General features: G+C 43.1%; 1 protein-coding gene across 2 annotated transcripts in view; it reads left to right on the forward strand.

The window, feature by feature from the left end:
• The window catches only part of LOC126174789 (proton-coupled amino acid transporter-like protein pathetic), an 80308-nt gene that overhangs the window by 9763 nt on the left and 56958 nt on the right, over nt 1–13587 (forward strand). Inside the window, exon 1 of one of the 2 annotated variants that reach the window (XM_049921155.1) lies at nt 9139–9310. The exons of the other annotated variant lie outside the window; for it this stretch is intronic. The gene's annotated coding sequence lies outside the window, so the exon portion shown is untranslated. Of the gene's footprint in view, nt 1–9138; nt 9311–13587 lie in introns of those variants that run through there. 2 annotated transcript variants of the gene reach the window in all.

Consider the following 13587-nt stretch of genomic DNA (forward strand, 5'->3'; position numbering starts at 1 on the left):
CTTCCGGAAGTCAAGGAAAATGGCATCTACGTGGGAGCCTGTATCTAATATTTTCTGGGTCTCATGGACAAATAAAGCGAGTTGGGTCTCACACGATCGCTGTTTCCGGAATCCATGTTCATTGCGAAAGAGTAGTTTCTGGGTTTCCAGAAACGACATGATACGCGAGCAAAAAACATGTTGTAAGATTCTACAAGAGATCGATGTCAGAGATATTGGCCTATAGTTTTGCGCATCTGCTCGACGACCCTTCTTGAAATCTGGGACTACCTGTGCTCTTTTACAATCATTTGGAACCTCCCGTCCCTCTAGAGACTTGCGGTACACCGATGTTAGAAGGGGGGGGGGGGCAAGTTCTTTCGAGTACACTGTGTAGAATCGAACTGGTATCCCGTCGGGTCCAGTGGACTCTCCTCTGTTGAGTGATTCCAGTTGCTTTTGTATTCCTTGGACACTTATTTCGATGTCAGACTATTTTCCGTTTGTGTGAGGATTATTGGTCTTTATATTAATCTTTGTCACTGGCGGATAAAGAAGTGGCTGATTGGTGTTTACATTATTTCTTGCCTTTGGTGGATACAGGCGAATTAGAAACAGGCGGTAGCTGTGCCGCAGTGCTGTTTACTTGTTGGCAGGTGCGGGCTGCGGCGTCACTGCGCTCTGTTAATATGTACGACCACCGCTGTCTTCGGCACGCCTGTCCTATAACATAGCGTTGTCACTGCTGGCAGCCACGACGCCGTCCTCTCTGTTCATCTTGGCGGGTCGCTTGCCCGTTCCTATCGCCTCCCTTCATTTTCTTCATCAATGTAAATGGCTGTTCCGCCTGTAAGCGGGCTTCACGAATTATTGCACTACTGGCCATTAAAATTGCAACACCAAGAAACAATGCAGATGATAAACGGGTATTCATTGGACAAATATATTATGCCAGAACAGACTTGTGATTACATTTTCACGCAATTTCTGTGCATACATCCCGGGAAATCAGTACCCAGAACAACCCCTTCGCCCGCATCTCGTGGTCGTGCGGTAGCGTTCTCGCTTCCCACGCCCGGGTTCCCGGGTTCGATTCCCCGCGGGGTCAGGGATTTTCTCTGCCTCGTGATGGCTGGGTGTTGTGTGCTGTCCTTAGGTTAGTTAGGTTTAAGTAGTTCTAAGTTCTAGGGGACTGATGACCATAGATGTTAAGTCCCATAGTGCTAAGAGCCATTTGAAGCATTTTGAACAGCCCCTTCTGGCCGTAATAACGGCCTTGATACGTCTGGGCATTGAGTCAAACAGAGCTTGTATGGCGTGTACATGTAGCTTCAACACGATACAACAGTTCATCAAGAGTAGTGACTGGCGTATTGTCACGAGCCAGTTGTTCGGCCACCATTGACCAGACGTTTTCAGTTGGTGAGAGATCTGGAGAATGTGCTGGCCAGGGCAGCAGTCGAACATTTTCTGTATCCAGAAAAGCCCGAACAGGACCTGCAACATTTGGTCGTGCATTATCCTGCTGAAATGTAGGGTGTCGCAAAGATCGAATGAAGGGTAGAGCTACTGGTCGTAACACATCTGAAATGTAACGTCCATTGTTCAAAGTGCCGTCAATGCGAACAAGAGGTGACCGAGACGTGTAACCAATGGCACCCCATACCATCGCATCGGGTGATACGCCAGTATGGCGATGACGAATACACGCTTCCAATGTGCGTTCACCACGATGTCACCAAACATGTATGCGACCATCATGATGTTGTTAACAGGACATGGATTCATCCGAAAAAATGACGTTTTGCCATTCGTGCACTCAGGTTCGTCGTTGAGTACACCATCTCAGGCGCTCCTGTCTGTGATGCAGCGTGTGGGGTAACCGCAGCCACGGTCTCCGAGCTGATAGTCCATGCTGCTGCAAACGTCGTCGAACTGTTCGTGCAGATGGTTGTTGTCTTGCAAACGTCCCCATCTATAGACTCAGGGATCCAGACGTGGCTGCACGATCCGTTACAGCCATGCGGATAAGATGCCTTTCATCTTGACTGCTAGTGATACGAGGCCGTTGGGATCCAGCACGGCGTTCCGTATTACCCTGCTAAACCCACCGATTCCATATTCTGCTAACAGTCACTGGATCTCGACCAACACGAGCAGCAATGTCGTGATACGATATACCTCAATCGCGTTAGGCTACAATCCGAACTTAATCAAAGTCAGAAAAGTGATGGTACGCATTGTCGTCCTTACACGAGGCACCACAACAACGCCGGTCAACTGCTGTTTGTGTATGAGAAATCGGTTGGAAACTTTCCTCATGTCAGCACGTTGTAGGTGTCTCCACCGGCGCCAACCTTGTGTGAATGCTCTGGAAAGCTTATCATTTGCATATCACAGCATCTTCTTCCTGTCGGTTAAATTTCCCATCTGTAGCACGTCATCTTCGTGGTGTAGAAATTTTAATGGCCATCGCATTCATCCTCGTGTTCCGCCACCGCTGCCCGTGCCTTGTCCCTGACGGATATATCTTTCATGAGCTACAGATCCTGTGTTATCGGCCGCCCCGTCTCGCCTACACGTCCTAGCCCACATTCGCAACCGATGTCGTAGACTCCTGCGGTGTTTAACTCCTCGACAGCATCTTTCGTTGGACCTGTAACATCTTTAATTTTGTTTTTGCTCCGAAAGATTGGCTTCGTGCTCTCTCGGCGGAGAATTTTGCCCACACGTTCAGTGACCAAATGGTTCAAATGGCTCTGAGCACTATGGGACTTAACTGCTGTGGTCATCATTCCCCTAGAACTTAGAACTACTTAAACCTAACTAACCTAAGGACATCACACACATCCATGCCCGAGGCAGGGTTCGAACCTGCGACCGTAGCGGTCACGCGGTTCCAGACTGTAGCGCCTAGAACCGCACGACCACTCCGGCCGGCTCGTTCAGTGACCCTTTGTACATATGGTAATAGGTCTATATTCTGTGCTTCCTTCTGCTATTCGGTATTGGCTTCATACTTTATCTTCATAGTTTCATCTGTCATATTCTTGCCACAACCGATGGCTGCAGAAACGGATCTAAGGTGTCATAGTTTCGCCTTCAGGTGTCCGTCATTGCTGATTTTGTGGGCTTTCATGGGTTAAGTGTGAACGGGGAACTTCTGTGTGGATGATGGTGGGAGGAGCCTCCGGAAGCCTACGCTTAATTTAACTAACCTGTTTGGGCAGGAAGTATACAGAACCATAAGGCAGATTTAATCGCTGCGACTAAAAAGAGGTAAACTGCTGAATGATTCTGCTTTCTTGAAAAGGTGTAGTGACACCAATGTAGCTCCAAAACTCTTACAGCTGACGTTCCGTACAAAATCGAACAAGGCTAAGAATATCTGTTTACAGGCGAATAAGGCTTTACTGAGAAAGAGGATCCGGCACATTCGTATTAGACTCGACAACATCATCAACAACAACAACAGGAAACTGTGTGAACCGCACCTCTTTCTGACAAGAAAGCTGGAGGTGGGAGACTGGGAGAAGGTCGACAGGTTAACCTTTCAACAAGCCACAAGATGGAGTGACAATATCACTGACCGTGACTATGATATATACCACGAGCTAAAGCAGAGGATATCCGACAAGAAACGGTACGAGTCCTGACTGATCTAAAACCATACAAAGAAAACATAAGCAGGGAGGAACGACGTGCTATCGTGGAGCTGAAGAAGGCCCTCAGTTAGTAATGGCACAGGCAGACAAGGGCAACGCTACCATTGTACAGGACACAGCAGACTACAACAAACGAATGAAGGAGCTTCTTCTTCTTCGTTTTTTTTTCTTTCTTTATTCGTCAGTCTTCCGAATTCCTGTCTTGTGTCAACCATTTCATCTCAGATCAGTATTTGCAACCTACGTCCTCAATTATTTACTAGGTGTATTCTAATCTCTCTCTTCCTCTACAGTTTCTGCCCTGTACACCTCCCTCTAGTACCATTGAAGTCATTCCCTGAACTATGGGTTCAAATGGCTCTGAGCACTATGGGACTTAACTTCGAAGGTCATCAGTCCCCTAGAACTTAGAACTACTTAAACCTAACTAACCTAAGGACATCACACACATCCATGCCGAGGCAGGATTCCAACCTGCGACCGTAGCAGTCGCGCGGTTCCAGACTGTAGCGCCTTTAACCGCTTGGCCACTCCGGCCGGCCCCTGAACTATGGAAGTATTCTGTAATATCTTAACAGATGCCCTCTCATCCGGTCCCTTCTTCCTGTCACTGTTTTCCACATATTCCTTTCCTCTCCGATTCTTCACAGAACCTCCTCATTCCTTACCTTATCAGTCCACCTATTTCCAACAATCGTCTGTAGCACCACATTCCAAATGTTGCGCTTGTCTGTTCAGATTTTCTCACATTCTATGTTTCACAGCCATACAATCCTGTGCTCCAGACGTACAGTGTCAGAAATTTCTTTCTCAAATTAATGCCTGTGTTTGATACTAGTAGACCTCTCTTCGCCAGGGAAGCCCTTTTTGCCAGTGCTAGTAAGCTTTTGATGTCTTTGCTCCGCCCGTCATTGGTTATTTTGCGGCCTATGTAGTAGAATTCTTTAATTTCATCTACATCGTGACCATCAGTCCTGATGTTCGGCTTCTCGCTGTCCTCATTTCTGCTACTTCTCATTACTTTCGTCTTTCTTCGCTTTATTCTCAATCCATATTCTTCACTCATTAGAGCGTTCATTCCATTCAGCAGATCTGTAATTCTTCTTCATTTTCACTGTAGATAACAATGTCCTCACCGAATTGTATCATTGATACCCTTTCACCTTCCAATTTAATCCCACTTCTGAACCTTTCTTTATTTCCTTCATTGCTTCTTAATTATACAGATTGAACAATAGGGGTGAAAGACTTACACCCTTTTTAATCGGAGAACTTCGTTCTTGGGCGTCCATTCTTATTATTCCTCTTGGCTCTTGTACATATTGTATATTATCCGTCTCTCCCTATTGCTTACCGCATTTTTGTCAGAATTTCGAACATCTTGCACAGTTTTACATTGTCGAACTCTTTTTCCAGGTAGACGAGTCCTACGAAAATCTCTTGATTTTTCTACAGACTTGCTTCTTGGTGTCTTTATTTCTCCTATAGCTAAACTGATCATCATTTACCACATCCTCAGTTTTCTGTTTCATTGTTTGAATGGAATACTTAATGAATGCATGCTTGCATTCAATATTTCGGCGGCTGCATCGGATATTAATGTACCAGCATTTCACATTTGTAATGCCTTATCTCGTGCTTACATCAACCTCTGATCTTGCAATTTCAGTCACTTATATATGTTGCCTAGACATATCTATTCACTTAATTAAATTACTCTACATTAATTACGTTTTGGTGTTGCAGTGTTTTCTCCCGTCATTTTGTTATGAACATACTCGTATTTATCGATTATGCAGTATGTGACGATGACATGTAACACACCGTCTGGTAGTTTTGTATTTCCACTTCTACTAAATGAAAATATTCCGTAGATCTTATTTTTCAGAAATCGTTCCACTTGAAAATCGCTATAAGAGTAATTGCAGTTGTATAGGTTGCAAATAAAGTAATTTTACCAGTCAAAGGAGCTAGTAACGTGTTTTTAAAAGTTTTATTATTGGGGACCCAAGACAAGAAAAGATAATCAGTACTGTAAAATGATCTTCAGCACTACTGTTTTTGTGTCTGCCATTGGAAGGTAGTATATCAACACCAACTGCCATTATACCGCCACCGAGAAAGACTTAAGTAGGAATATACACTAATGAGCATTATAATTGCTACACCACGAAGATGACGTGCTACAGACGCGAAATTTAACCGACAGGAAGAAGATGCTGTGATATGCCAATGATTAGCTTTTCAGAGCATTCACACAAGGTTGGCTCCGGTGGCGACACCTACAACGTGCTGACATGAGGAAAGTTTCAAACCGATTTCTCATACACAAACAGCAGTTGACCGGCGTTGTCTGGTGAAACGTTGTTGTGATGCCTCGTGTAAGGAGGAGAAATGCGTACCACGACGTTTGCGACTTTGATAAAGGTCGGATTGTAGACTATCGCGATTGCGGTTTATCGTATCGCAACATTGCTGCTCGCTTTGGTCGAGATCCAATGACTGTTAGCAGAATATGGAATCGGTGGGTTCAGGAGGGTAATACGGAACGCCGTGCTGGATCTCAACGGCCTCGTATCACTAGCAGTCGAGGTGACAGGCATCTTATCCGCATGGCTGTAACGGATCGTGCAGCCACGTCTCGATCCCTGAGTCAACAGATGGGGACGTTTGCAAGGCAACAACCATCTGAACGAACAGTTCGACGACGTTTGCAGCAGCACGGACTATCAGCTCGGAGACCGCGGCTGCGGTTACCCTCGACGCTGCATCACAGACGGGAGCGCCTGCGATGGTGTACTCGACGACGAACCTGGGTGCACGAATGGCACAACGTCATTTTTTCGGATGAATCCAGGTTCTGTTTACAGCATCATGATGGTCACATCCATGTTTGGCGGCATCGCGGTGAACGCACATTGGAAGCGTGTATTCGTCATCGTCATACTGGCGTGTCACGCGGCGTGATGGTATGGGGTGCCATTGATTACACGTCTCGGTCACTTCTTGCTCGCATTGACGGCACTTTGAACAGTGGACGTTAAATTTCAGATGTGTAACGACGCGTGGCTGTACGCTTCATTTGATCCCTGCGAAACCCTACATTTCGGCAGGATTGTGCACGACGGCATGTTGCAGGTCCCGTACGGGCCTTTCTGGATACAGAAAATGTTCGACTGCTGCCCTGGCCAGCACATTCTCCAGATCTCTCATCAATTGAAAACGTCTGGTCAATGGTGGCCGAGCAACTGGCTCGTCACAATACGCCAGTCACTACTGTTGATGAACTGTGGTACCGTGTTGAAGCTGCATGTGCAGCTGTACATGTACACGCCATCCAAGCTGCGTTTGACTCAATGCCCAGGCGTATCAAGGCTGTTATTACGGCCAGAGGTGGTTGTTCTGGGTACTGATTTGTCAGGATGTATGCACCCAAATTGCGTGAAAATGTAATCACATGTCAGTTCTAATAATATATTTGTCCATGAATACGCGTTTATCATCTGCATTTCTTTTTGGTGTAGCAATTTTAATGAACAGTAGTGTAATTGGATTACGAATCGCTGAAAGTGCAAAATCGTGCCAAGGATGTGAAGTGTCTCTAAAGAATTTTATAGCCACGACAAGTAAGTATTTTATTTTAGTATTAGAAAATCTCCTATGACATTAACTACAGTCAGTTCCCGTCATAAACAGGATCAGACAATGGTGACAAAGACTAAAGAAGAAAACTAGAAAAAATATTTCTTTTCTTAAACGTATTGGCTACAGAAATTTTTATCCAACTGTTATGTTTCTTTCTTTTAAACAACAACAAAAAAATCGTAACAGATAGGAGACTAAACTTCAGATCTAAGACAGTTCGTCACAGAAGGGAGCTCTGAACCCGAACTTTATGGTTTGTCAACCAAGACTAGTTAGTGCCAAATATATATCGTAAAAGCTACTTACAACGTTTTAGTTAATTTTATGCTATGGTAATTACTGTTTCTGCTGATTTTTCCTCAGAAGATGCTGCAATTGGCGTTACACTGGTCTCGTTCACTGTTTCAAGTTCTTCTTGGTAATTCGGAATCCTGTTTTTCTAGACAGCACATGGTTTGCGGCATTGTGGACCAAACTCTTCAGAGATCATTCCCCGTCATGTTTGTCACTCTGTTGACAATGACGAAAGGTGAGAGTATAAGTTCGACGTGGAAAGATCTCCGTGAAGCATTTATTACTGACGTTACGGTTAATTATATGAGAGATCTCCACATGGCAGTCACACACGCTGACTGAAGAGCTGTATTGATTGTATGTTGGCACTAATGCAGGAAACCATCGTGCTAATAATAAAGAAAAAGTAACACAACACTTATGTGATTTGAAATTTTGCGTTTTCTGTAGCTTACGTTTGTTTTCCTGCTAGTTTTGTGGGTTTGCGCATTAATACCAACGTACAATCACTATAGCTCTATGCTGGTTGAGGGGAAACTTGAAGGAGAAGTAACGGCTCCCATATTAAGTAAGCTGACGACACCTGGAAGACCGCATATCCCTCCACACCGAATCTAAATGACGCAAAATGGTAATGGATGACAAGATAGTCTGTTAGCAATGCGAAATCGTCTAGGTCTGTTCGCGGGTCTTACACAAATTAAACATTACATATGTTGTGGTTTTGAATGGGTGTGCACATGTACGCGTATGTGTATTATTCTAATAACGTGGATAACAAAATGAGTTGGCGAGAGGGAAGGTGGGTGAAGTGGTGTGCACGAAATGAGAAGGAAGGGTGCTGAATAGAGTAGGGAGAAAGGGTGCTGGTTAGAGTAGGGAGGATGCCGGAGTAGGGAGGATCGAGGTTGGAGTAGGGTAGATGTAGGTGGAGTGTGGAGACTCGAGGTTGGAGGAGGGAGGATGAAAATTGGAGGAGGAAGATGGAAACTGAGGAACGATGAAGGAAAAGAAACATGGTAGGAAAATGTATCAGCTATACGATTTGCAAGGCCTTTTGATAGAGTGTAGGCTACCAAACTTGACGAATTGAAAAAAAAGTGACTTCTTGTATCTTTTCCAGTTTTGACTTAATACGTGGGAAAGGAGAGAGTGGTACAGGCAGGTGAGAGATAGCAATGAAGACTGACAGATGTGAGCCGCTCAGTCTGATTCTGGTGGTACATCAATACCTGGAGAAGTAGCTGCACGGGATCTCTAGGGAGAAAGCCGGGCCAGTTCTTGCCTCTGGGAAGCTCTGCGAGACCTCGAGGCAGTGGCTTTCGCAGGTGGCGCCGGGGTTCCCCGCGCAGTTCATCTGAACAGTTCCCCTGCCTCCTCCCTCCCGCCTTGCCCCTCTATTGGAGGTAGTAGGTAGTGCGTACTGCCCCCACTCCCGAGCGCCACGTACGTCACGCCGGCGGCGACGGCATGCGGTCCCCGACCCTGAGGAGTGGGAGACGGCGTCGGCCGGCTAGCGGTCCCACGTATAAAAGTGACGGCCGGGGCACGCCGACCACTGTTCTACCGTAACCTGCGACCAACAGGGCTGCCACCCTACTGGGCTCCTCCGAAAGCAGCCTGCCGCAGCCGACAACTGAGGCCGTTCCGTGACAGACGCCGCTGCTGTAAAAGTCGCATAGACGACGACAAGGGTTTCCCACTCAGAGATCCTCGTATTGTATAAGGTAAGCAGCTTTTCGGCAAAACATCTCACCAAGTTGCCCAATAGAAGGCTATGTCACACTTAGTTATGATTAAAAACTATGAGCGAGTATAATTTCATTGCACTGCTGATTTCATCTCCAACGGCTGGAAAGTTAGTTTCTAACAATAGTCCCAAATATCGTGTGAACATTTCGTCAGAGGGTTAGAGTATAGTTTACTGTGTTATTTTGCTGTCTGAGGCTTTGTTCTTCTTCTAGTACTTCTATACTCAGCTTTTACTGTGATCAAAATATGTTGCAACGCCACCTGAATCCTCGACTGTAAGAAAGGTAAGAGTTTGATGCCAATTGTTTGCACGACCGGTGTAAACATTATAACGCATATTTATCATGACGGGCACGTTACTGTGAGATGACCAATCATTTCTTTTTATTTAATATCATGTGATACCGTTCTCCATTTCGTTCCACCATATGCAGGGCCGGCCTTAGCCATCCAGGTGCCCCGGGCGAGTCGTCCAGTTGGCGCCCTGTATTGTATAAATAGCGAACCTGGCAGTGCTTTGCAACACGGTATTTGACTGTTTTCTAGAAATCGTCTTAAGTGGTTAATGGCGTCATCTTATGATCATAACATGGTTTTTTCCATCGTAAATTTGAGTATTTTAATTTTTTAAATGGAAATGAAATCCAAATAATCTGAAAGCCCGCTAAGACGCTCCATGTGAGTCTTGTGTAGCCTGTGACGTCAGTCCAGCATGCTGCTGTCGCTGCCGTAACAGTCAGTATAGCAGTGATATATTGTTTGGGCATTCACGTTTTGGGAAATTGTCTAAAAATATTGCGTAGTACTGCACTGTACATCTACAACAACTCCAGAAAATTGTTTTTGCGTGTTCCAAACAAAGAAAAGATGCGTAAAATGTGGTTGAAACAGGCTCGTATATCCCAAATATTTCTTTTCTTTTCTGAAGCACCCCTGTACTAAAGCGAACAAAACAAAACAAAAATTATTCAAATTGGTCAAGCCATTTCTTTGTTTTGGTGAGACTAACACATAACAATTGATTTTTATATATAGGAGGTAATATGTATAACGAAGAAACACTAATTTTGAATTGGGTACCATATTTTTATTGAATTTAATATAACTGTAAGCCATAAACCTATATTTTCTGTCAGTCATCTGAACACAAAACATATTACGCCTAATGAAAAACAATTATAAACGACTAAAATTTTACTTTTCTCGCTTTTCTGTCGGCAAAGTCTCTGATCAGATTAGCAAAGTCCAGGTTTCCTGCAACTTCATTTTCAATGGACAGTGAGGCCAAACTGGTTAGTCGTGTTTGAGACATTGTAGACCGCAAGTACGTTTTTATCAACTTCAGTTTGGAAAAACTGCGTTCGCCGCTTGCGACAGTCACTGGTATTGTTAGCAAAATACGTAACGTTATCCAGATGTTGGGATATAACTCTTGAAGATTATGCTTTCTTATGAAGTTTAAGGCTTCAATAGGCGTTGCCCGGCTGTCTTAGAGATAGTGTTGCAGGCCTAAAATTTCGTCGCACAGCAAATTTCCATCAATATCTGACTTCATGTTGACAGTTAACTTTTCTTGTAATTTAGAACAGCATTGTATTAGTTCTTCTTTATTTTGATTTTTTTTAATGTCAAACAAGAAACTCCACGTCGCAGAAAATTCTTGCATCTGTTCAAATCTTTCTTTCATGGATATGTGTACGGTGTCCAACAGTGCATTGAAAAACTCTACTTTAAACTTCTTTTTTGGGTCAGTTATTTGATCATCAACAGCCTCTTCACCCGGCCTGCGTTTAATACGTCTTAATCGCATTTGTGGTTTAAATAATGGCTGCGTATCAAGATCCGAAGCCAGTTCAGTTGCTGTTACAATAGCTTGTTCGAAACCTGTTTGTCTATATGTTTCCAAATAAGAGCAACATTTGTCAAGGATTCCCATAAACTCGACAAAGTTGATTGTGGGTGACTGACTTGCTTTACTCACAACGTTAATTTGAAACAGAACATCATACCATGTCACGAGAGAAACAATGAAGCTGAAGTCTTTTAATTGTCCTCCTAGTGTTGTCGCTTCGTGTGACACCGCAGCATCGCTTTGTTCAGTAGCATCGGCCAAGGAAACCAAAGCGTCATGCATTTCGCATAATTGATAACGAACCGCTTTGACGCTATCAATTCGAGCTTCCCAGCGTGTGTCACTTAAATTTTTCAGGGTGTATATCTTCAAATGGTCGGTCAAAATTTTCCATCTATTTACCGATGCAGCAAATAGATTAAACATTTTTTGTAACATTCCGAACAGTGTCACGGATTTTACTGATGATTTTGCCGCATCACACAATACCAAATTATAACTATGGCATCCACATGGCACAAAAAAGCTAGTGGATTTAACTTCTTAATTCTGTTCTGGACGCCTTTATTTTTCCCCTTCATGTTCGCGCCGTTATCGTAGCCCTGTCCTCTGCAGTCATTAATGTTAAGGTCAAGATCACTCAATGTTTTTAAAATGCTTTCTGTGAGGCCTTCACCGGTTGTATCATCTATTTGCAGAAATGAGATGAAATGTTCTTTCACACTTACGCCATCCTCTGTTATGTCGGCGCATCTTAAAGTTATCGAAAGTTGTTCTTTGTGGCTTATATCTGGAGTACAGTCAGCTATGATTGCATAATACTTTGAACCCTTTATGCGGGATACGATTGTAAACATAACGTGTGATGCCATGAGTTCTATTAATTCATTTTGTATATTTTTGCCGCAATAATGGTCAGCCAAATCACCATTCAGTGCCAGTCTGACGTGCTCTTCCATGATTGGATCAAACTTTGCCAATAACTGTACAAGACCTAAGAATTTTCCATTATTTGGGGTAAATAATGTATCTGATAACCCTCTGAATGCCATATTGTTTTCAGCCAAATACAAAGTAATGTGCATCAATCTTTGAAGCACATTGCTCCATCGTAAACTTTCTTCAGAAATTAGCTTTTGTTCTTCCTTGTCAATAGTTAATCCAGCTTTAAACCTGATTTCAGCTTCAGTCCATTGAGTAAATGCTTTTTTGTGGTTAGGACTATTTTCATGCAGTTTCAGAGCTTCACTTAAATGTTTCCAATTTCTGAAACCCACAGTGGTAGTCAAATTAGTAGTTGACTTTAAATCAAACAGTCGACAACAAAAGCAAAAGACACTGTCGTTTGATACAGAATAAACTAGCCACCGTCGTCTGATAGTTTCTTCGTTTGATAGTTTTCTTGTGTAATGAGTTGAAGAGAAATGACGCCCATTTTCATCTTTTGGAAAGTTATTTAGACATACTTGTGAGGGTCCACATATTATAATGCGATCTATATCTCTAGCATTAAGTACTTTTTGGCCACGTACGTACATCAGAAACATTGTATTCTTTTATTGCAAGAACGTTGATACTTTCATCGACCACAGATGTCATGTGTTGATTTTGACTTGGAGAAATATCAGAGGATTCATGCAAAGATGTACTGCGCTGGTCAATTTGATCACCTTCAATAGGTGATTGTATATTTTTTGTGTATAATTGTTCACAGTCTGAAGAAATATTTGCTGATACATGGACTTTTGATTCAATATCTGAAGTATTTGCCTTAGAATTTCCTTTAAGGTACTTATAAATATTCATGTGCTTTTTAGTTTCTTCAAGAACTTTTTCTTTTTCAGCTTTTCTTTTCCGATTTTCTGAACCAGAAAGCTTTTTTTTAATCATTTCCTTCTCTTCTGGCATGATTTAATAATTTGACAAATTATTGCTTGGACACTTCTCTATTTCGCGACCACAATAGTCGATCTATAACAAATAAAGAAATTCACCTATCAGTAGACGTAACTAGAAAAAAACCTGAACTGAAAGATAAAAATGTTTTTCGCACCTACCAGAAAATTAAAATATTGACACAGTCACGACACTCGTTTCACTCACAATTATTCAGCCACGAAAACATGACCGCTGCCTCCGACTCTTACTGACAATTACTGATATGCGGGTGCAAATCGTAGCGCTGCCAACATATGCAGTCTAACAAACATTGTGTGGCGCTGTATTATTTCAGTAAGTTAGGGGAGAATTCTCTATGAATGCAGTGCACGCATTGCATGATCTATTAATTAATGTACATGAGTCATTAAGTCACAAATATTCGATATAAATACATTCGTATTAATTAAATCATAATGTAATGTATATTTCACAGTCTGTATTTTCTTTTATTTGGAGCGA

The sequence above is a fragment of the Schistocerca cancellata genome, chromosome 3, assembly GCF_023864275.1.
Source record: "Schistocerca cancellata isolate TAMUIC-IGC-003103 chromosome 3, iqSchCanc2.1, whole genome shotgun sequence".
NCBI classification, from domain to species: domain Eukaryota; kingdom Metazoa; phylum Arthropoda; class Insecta; order Orthoptera; family Acrididae; genus Schistocerca; species Schistocerca cancellata.